Here is an 8,389-nt window from a genome sequence, read left to right on the forward strand (position 1 = left end):
AGCATTCTGTTTGTACGGTTGTGTACAGATCGCTGTCTCAAAGGTGCACGAAATCTGGTTGATTCCAACGTCTGGAGCAAACGTGCGCAATAAATATTAGTTGAAAGAATGATCGAACGACTGAAGGCAAGGTCAGTTTCTCAGTGAATTGAGAGGTTCAGATGGGAAGGACATTCATAAAACAGAAAGTGGATGCAATCCCCCTCCTAAGTTAATGCCCTCTGTTTTCGTAGATTCAAGTTTCAGTGAACTTAAACTGTAAAATGGGCATACGGGCACTTCCGGCCTCACAGCGTAGTTCTAAGATTAGATAGAATGCAGGACGTGAAAGCATTTGTAAACGAACAGCGCCGAGAAACGTGAGGGTAGCTGGCTATCAGACGGCCCACGCCCACAATGCAGCTGCAGGCGCCGAGCCCCCGCTCCGCCCCCTCTTCCTGGTTTTTCCCGGCCACCCACCCCTCCCGCGTCATGTGATAGGGGTGCTTCACCGGGCCGAGCTCCTGATTAGCCGGGCTGCAGGACGCCTCGCGATTGGCCCGAGGCCGGCGGGCCCCCGCCTCCCTCCTCCTCCTCGCCGCGGCCCACGTGAGGGGGGCGAGTCACGCGATTTCCGGGAACCCGTCAGGAAGGACATAAACAAAACAAACCCGAGGAAGCATGGAGAGGGGCCGCGGCCCCTGCAGCGGAACCGGACCCAGCCCCTGAGCCGCCCCCACACCCACAGGTGAGCTCCGCTGCCCGCCACCCGGAGCCTGCAGGGGCCAGGACTAGGGGACGAGCCGGGCGGGGGGCGGAGGAGGGCCGCTGACCTAGGAGATGGCAGCGCCGGGGCTTTGGGCCGGGCCGGCGCGAGGCGCGGGCCAGGACCAGGGCAGAGTCTGGGGGCGCGCGGGCCGCAGGCTGCCGCCTGCCGGTCACGGGGGTTCTGGCTCCCCTCCCCCACCCCCGGCCCGGGACGGTTATATAAAAGCGCGGGGCGGCGGTAGAGGGAGCCACGGGCGGGAGGCAGGCTAGGCCAGGGGTGGGCAGTGCCGGGCGTCCTCCCTGCCAGGCCGCCCGGCCCTTCGCCGCTACCTCGGAGCCCGGGGCCGTGGCTGCCGGCAACCGGCCTGTCAGAGAAGCGAGCGGGTGGGAGGGGCCGGGGAAGGGAGGGGAGGCGAGGCTGGCGGGGGAGGACGAGAGAGAGGGGCGTGTGAGGAAGGGCCGGGGCCACGAAGGTTGGAACCAGGCTGACAGGAGACGAGGAGGCGCGGGCTGGGGGTTGGGGGGCTCCAGGCAGGGGTGTCACGGGGGTGGCCGCTCCCCTTCCCGTCCCCGCCCCAGCGACTGGCGAGAGGGGGCCTCCCTCCCGGGATTTGTTTATATGTCTTCTCAAAGCAGCTTGAAGCGGCTTGGAGGCGGAGCTTTCTGCGCAGAGTGGCAGGCCATGCTATCCAGTGGAGCAGGCGGACGAAGGCTGCCAAGCCAATGAGAGTGGGGGAGGCGGTGCCTCGGGCCCCCAAATAGTTAGGCTGTGCCGGGGTGGGCTGGGTGGGGCGGCCATGTTAGATGGGAGGGGACCGGTGGTGGTGGGTCACTGAGAGGGGAGGAGACAGGGCAAAGGGCAAGGGAGCCGGGCCGGGGGCGTTTCGGGTGTCCGAAGGCGAGTCATATCGGACGATGAAGTAGCTCAGGGGAGCCTGACCCCGACCCACCGCTCTCCCCACCCGAACAGAGGAGGCAGGGAAGTACCGAGGGCAGTCTAGCCGCCCCTTGGGGGTGGTTCCTGGGACTATATGGAGCTCAGTCTCTGGATTCGCCCTCTTTCTCGGCCTTACGCTTCCTGACAAACCCGGCCGCCAAACCCTGTAATTGCCCTCCTTTAACCCAAGAAGGCAAACCTTTTTGCTGTTTCTGAGCGAGCTTGAGCCTTAAGAAGGTACTTGGATAACTAGCGGTCTAAATTTCTGCACCAGGCCTCAGATAGAAGCAGTGAGGAGGAAGTTATGTTTTTCTGGATTTTGCACAGAGGAAGCCAGGACTAGAAAAGCCGAGAAAGTTAAGGGCTGGGCGGGGTCTCCGTGTTTTCATCAGGCTACCTTCTAAAGATCAGGCCCCTCGTGTTTGCCGTAGCTTAGTAGTAATTTGCCCCTCCTGCTTACATAAATTAGTAGCTCACTTAAATTAGCTTCATGAGAAAACTGAGCCAGGAGAAAATTATTTAGGTTTGAAGGTTCTTTAGGACTCTGTCTTGCGAATATCCTGCAGGTGAGAAATAGGATCAAGATCCGACTTATTTCTTTAAAAAAAAGCAGAAAATAAGATTTCTTTGTAAATCTTGTGATTTGTGGTAAACTGTTTGTCACTTGGTTGTACTTCTAAATATTATTTTTCCCATTTTCTTGTAACCCACAATAGCTAGGAGAAACACCAAAGATGAAATGGTATGAGTAATTAGAAAATAACTTATTTTACTTTATTTGCTTCACGATTATTTTGGCATCTTGTCCGCCGTATTAGATGCTTAATTTAGTTTTATGTTAACATAACCTTACAATCTGTGACTGCAATGGTATTGTCAAGGGTACCAGGCTTGTTGTTGCATCTTTGGTTAAACACTTATGGTTAGGAACATGCCTTAGGTATATCGTGCAGGGGCTATTCAAGAGTTGACTGTTTTTATTTAGGAATTTGCATTATCTCCTATTTTGTTAATTGGAGAAAAATAATAATTGGTAAATAAATGATTTATCGATTTCTGTATTAATTTGTTATGATTGACTCAGTTCTGTTAAGAATGATATATAAAAATATAATCCCTGATTATTTGATAGACTTTAGCTATTAAATATAATTTTTATGACAAAAATATTACCTTATTTTTTCTCTTATTCTAAGAATGGTAAATAGATCCAACAGGACTTATTTGGATGTAATTCTTTTATATGACTGATAAAGCATCTTTGGAATTTTCAGACTAGTAAGCATAGAAGAGGCTAAATATATCCAGAAGAAGAGATTTGGGATCCTCCACTTACTATCCCATTTTCTGTCTGTCATGACAGGGGGAAACAAACTTTTACAAAAACTATGTCTCATCTGGTTTACTAGTTTAACATGTGTGGGTTCTTGGATGCCAGCGTAAGGAATAAAGGAATAATGGCTCCTTGTGGTGGTGAACTAAATACAAGTGACAATGAAAATACACTGAGTTTGCATATTGATTCTATTAATGTAGCACAGTTTTAAAAGATTAAGAGAACTAAATTCACTGTTCGCTTTTAAAGTTTAGTTTTTAGTCAAGATTGACAACTACGTGACTTTCAGTGATTCAGCAGAGGTTTGTTTCCATGTGGGTTTGTACTTGAATGTTTTGGGGACGAATCCTCTTTCACCGTATTCAGTAGTTTGTCTTTCAGGGTAGATAAACTCTTAGACTGGACATAAATTTGTCAGATCATTGGTGCTAATGATTCTAAGATAGGGTAACCTGTACAGACTTCCTGTACAGGGTCAAGTAGTAAATATTTAGGCTTTGTGGACCATGTAGTGTCTGTCACAGCTACTGAGGTCTGCAAATTGTAGCATGAAAACAGGCATAGGCAATATGTTTGGGGCTATAATCCAGTAAAACTTTATTTATAAGAACAGGCTGTATTTGAAGGCTGTAATTTGTTTGTCAACCCATGTTCCAAGACATCAGTCTCTGGGTTTTAGGTACTTAGATGTTAACTTATTGCAGCATATATAAACATGAACTTCGAGTAATATTTGAGCACTTGCAGAATGTACATATCTCCTGCCTTGAAGAATTTTTAGAGTAAGAGCACATGGCAACATTGTATTCTATATTTTTATTTTATTTGCAAATAGGTGTTTTCCTGAAAAACCATTTAAAGCAAATGTTGGACTATTAAGTCCTATTTATTTTAGAGATGCATTGTGATTGAAAAGAAATTTGGCTTTAAGATGTATCTAAGAACCTCAGTATATTCAAGGGTATGGTCCTATTGAGGTTTAAAAGTGCATTTAACACATCATTCGTAACAAAACTGTACAGCTATTTGAAGAGAAGTTGGTCAAGTGAATAGATAACACACTTAGCTCTTTATATATATATATATATATATATATATATATATATATACACACATACATACACACACACACATACAGTTAATTTGGAAGCCACATTGATTGTGTTGTTGCCTGAGATGTTTCTAGAATTACCTAAATAAGGTGGGGTGCTTTTTCAAACAAGACCCCCAAAATTTTAGGTTGCCGCCCCTCCCCTTCCTTGGAAAATGTCAGGTGGTGCTAAGTGCCCAATGAAGCGGAGATGCCGTAACTAAAAATATTACACAGGCAAATACTTTTTCATGTGTAGTTTTTTGTTTTGTTTTTATGTAATATTTCACCAGTCTTGTTGATTTGAACTGGATTTCAAGCGTGAGCATGAACGTTCGGGAAAGAGAATATATTGACCTCTTAAAGCTGAAAAGCATCATGTGGCCTTCTATCTTGTTTCTAGTTCTAGTTAACCTATGTTTGCCTGGGTGACTATGAGTAATTCAATTTATTAATTTGTTAATAGTGGGGATGTTTTTCTATCTCATAGAGGGATATTGGGAAATTGTTAGTTATTGTGTTCTCAAACTCTTGTACTTTGAATATGCTAATGCTTCAGGCCGCTTGAAACCATCTCCCAAATCTGGATTCAGTTTTCTTTCTCTTAGTGATTGCCTCTCAGTTTCTCTTTATTAGGACTTTCCCCACCCTACAGCATTTCTCTACCCACTTAACAGCGAGCAACTTGAGGTCAGAGTTTGCCTCTTATTTCTATATCTCCAGTGCCTCACACCTTTTAGTGCTTCTGAACTACTTAAATAAATGAGTGAATCGCTAAAAACTGCTTATCTGGAAGGCAATGAAGTCAGTCTGCTATTAGTAGAGATGTTGGGCTTTCTGAGTTGGAAGGGAGTAATTAATCACCATCTGCTCATACAAAAAGTCTTCATGTTAAAATTGACCCTTTCTTGTAAGAAAGTTTATAGAGAAGCTATTTCGAAGATGTCTAAAAACCTCTTGAATTCTTTTGTTAATTTTTTTTCAGGTACATTCCGGTAGTTAGACTCATTGAATATTCCTTCCAGGTGCGCGCGCGTGCGCACACATACCCACCCACCCAAAAAACAACAACAAAAAGACCTTGTGCTTTGTCCTTGGATTTGTCATTAGCTCTTGACACACTTGGTCTTTGGGTGTTTGGCAAATGTGAGTGAAACCTCTTATTTCTTAGCTGTTAGGGATAATTATTCATCTGTGTAGCAGGGTCCCTTTGGGGGAGAAGCACTGTAAAATCATTCTGGCTAATAAGTCTTATTTACCCCAATGGGGATGGCTAGATGTGGAGGGAGTTTGATGCAGGGGACTGCAGTGGTACTTTGTGACTGCAATCCCATTCCATTGCCAGCCAAGCCTTGTATGCCTTTTCATGACAGTATGCCTTTTTTTTTTTTTTTTTTTTTTTTTACAACTTAGAATTTTTATTAAAACAATCATTTAAATTACAACAGTCCCCCAGAATAGAAAATAGCCTTCCCTGGTCTGGCCCTGACAGGAGGCCCCATAGAAAGAAGGGTGGTTGGACGTCTTTGAAAATGGATGGATGGAACTTCCCTGGAAGCCCAGAGGAGCCAGCCTGGCCCCAGGGCGGCTGGGAGAGGCCGTCTCCCCGCCAAGGCCACCCCCTCCAGGGGCCTCCAGGCCCCAGCCCTGTCAGCGGATGAAGCTAGTCACTGTCGCAGGTTGTCAGTCTCAGGACTTGCGGTTTTGATTTGAAAGAGAAAAGAGAGGGAGAGAGAAAATGGTACTTTGTGACTGCAATCCCATTCCATTGCCAGCCAAGCCTTGTGTGCCTCTTCATGACAGTATATCTTTTCAATGCCAGTTCATGACATTCCTTCCAAAATCTGTATTGGAACTCTCCTCCCCCAACAGCTTTCTAAACTACTCATCTCCCCACTAATTCCCAGCAACTCTGATCATCCTGTCATTCTGTCCTTTTAACGCCAAAACCACTTTTACATTTTTTGTTACAAAATCATGTTTTCACTTATTTATCTTTGGGTATTGTTGACGTTGACAAGTTTCTGACAAAAGCGTCATGAGCTTGCTGATTTTTTGTCCTTCTTCAGTTTTCTTCAGATTCTTTGTTGACACTTATTTTCTTCCGGATAATGTTTTGTCTTGGCGAATTTAAGCTGCCCCTTTTGTTTTGTAGAGGAAGTTCCTTTGACTGCTACACACCATTCCTGGTACAATTTGCCTTCTTTCCTATTATATGTTTGCCATTGACCAAGAAATTTAAAGCATTATGAAAACAAAACTTAAAATGTCCTTGATGTTATAGGGAGAAACAAGGGGCAGGGTGGATATACTCTGAAAGATTCACTGTACCCTTTTTTTTTTTTTTTTTCCCCTGGCCTCACTGCTCAGCTTGCAGGATCTTAGTTCCCCAACCAAGGATTGAACCTGGACCCTTGGCAGTGAAAGCACCGAGTCCTAACCACTGGACCGCCAGGGAATTCCCTCACTGTACCCTTTAAACAGCAAGGCTTCAAATATCCTACTTGTGTTGTAAAAGATGAGGTAGACTTTATAGCTTTTTGAACTGCTTTTTAGTAAGGGTTTACATCCTTACTACTGAATCCTCTGCTGGAGTTGCCCATAGACGAGTAGAGGAGACAGACATTGCAGTTCAACATTATAGTATTTAGAACAACACGTCCTGAGAATATGGAAGATGGACTACTAACTCTGCCTGGGCAAGTTGGAGAAGCTTCCCAGAAACGATGGCATTTGAACTGGGTTTGAAGACTAGTGAAGGAAGTCAGGGAAGTCTGAAAGGTGTACAAGATGTGTAGGGTGGGGTTGGGTAGGAGGAGGCTTCAACTAAGGCAGAGGTGGAGATGGAAGAGGAAGGGACTACTTTGTGAGATTTAGGAGGAAAGAATATTTTTGCTTTCCCTTGTCCTTTAATTCTCTTGGGCCTGCTTTGCACTGTCAGGTCTCTGTAGCTCTGACTTTGGTCTCTTTCCCCCTAGTTTTTAGTTTTTCTTTTAGCCCCTCATCAAGGTCTGACATGCCTCCCTTCTTCTGTCTTCTCATCTGTGGTCACCAGGTACCTTTGATTCTGACCCAGTGTGTCCCTTACCTTTACTTCATCTCCTTGCCGCCATCCCTTCCTTTACTCTCTTTAGGTTTCCTTTCCCTTTTTTGAGTCTTACTTTTCATTTTGCTCTATATAAAAAGAAAACAAAAATTCTTTCACATTACTGTTTATTTTGCATATGAAGGGCAATATATGTCTGAGTTGATTCCCTCTTGGGAAATCTTGTGAAATCAACTTGTCTTTGATACCTATCTAGGTACTAATTATCCATCTCTATGAATTTCCTTTTTCGAAGCATTTTCCTTTGTATTCAGAGATGTCACTTCTCATAGGCTACAGTGCAAAATATTACTAGTTATATCTTGTGTTTTTTACTTCTTATGTGCCTTAAACTTGTTCTGTGATGAGACCCAATTCAAATCTCACCTTTTCCTGAAACTTTCCCAAACTTTCCGAGGTAGAGATGGCAGTACTCTTCTCTCTAGTTTTATACCATTTTCTGAACACCTCTTTTTTTTTTTTTTTTTGGCGGTACGCGGGCCTCTCACTGTTGTAGCCTCTCCCGTTGCGGAGCACAGGCTCAGCGGCCATGGCTCACGGGCCCAGCCGCTCCGCGGCATGTGGGATCTTCCCGGACCGGAGCACGAACCTGTGTCCCCTGCATCGGCAGGCGGATTCTCAGCCACTGCGCCACCAGGGAAGCCCTGAACACCTCTTTTTAGAACTAGCTTTATTGAGGTATAATTTACATAAATTCACACAATTTTTAGTTTTGACAAATGTATGCAATTATTTAACCTCCTCTGCAGTCATGATATAGAACATTTCCATCACCACAAAAAGTTCCCTCATGCCCCCCTTCACCCCGGCCCCAATTACTGATTTACTTTCTATCACTGTAGTTTTTTCTTTTCCGGAACTTCATATAAATGCAATCATAGAATGTGTTGTCTTTCGAGTCTGACTGCTTTTACTTAACATAATGCTTTTGAGATTCATGTTGTTTTGAGTTATCAATTGAGTACTTGTTATTATACGGATGTACCACGATTTGTCTATCCATTTACCAATCGGTGAATATTTGGGTTGCTTCCAGATTTTAGGCTACTGTGAATTAAGCTGCAATAGACATTCATGTACAGTTCTTTTAAATACCTGTTTTCACATTCCCTTTCATTTGGAGGTCGAGTTGCAAAGTGGTTAAGAATGAAAGTCCTGGAGTTAGCTGTGTTC

The sequence above is a fragment of the Hyperoodon ampullatus genome (genome assembly GCF_949752795.1).
Source record: "Hyperoodon ampullatus genome assembly, chromosome: 4".
NCBI lineage: Eukaryota > Metazoa > Chordata > Mammalia > Artiodactyla > Ziphiidae > Hyperoodon > Hyperoodon ampullatus.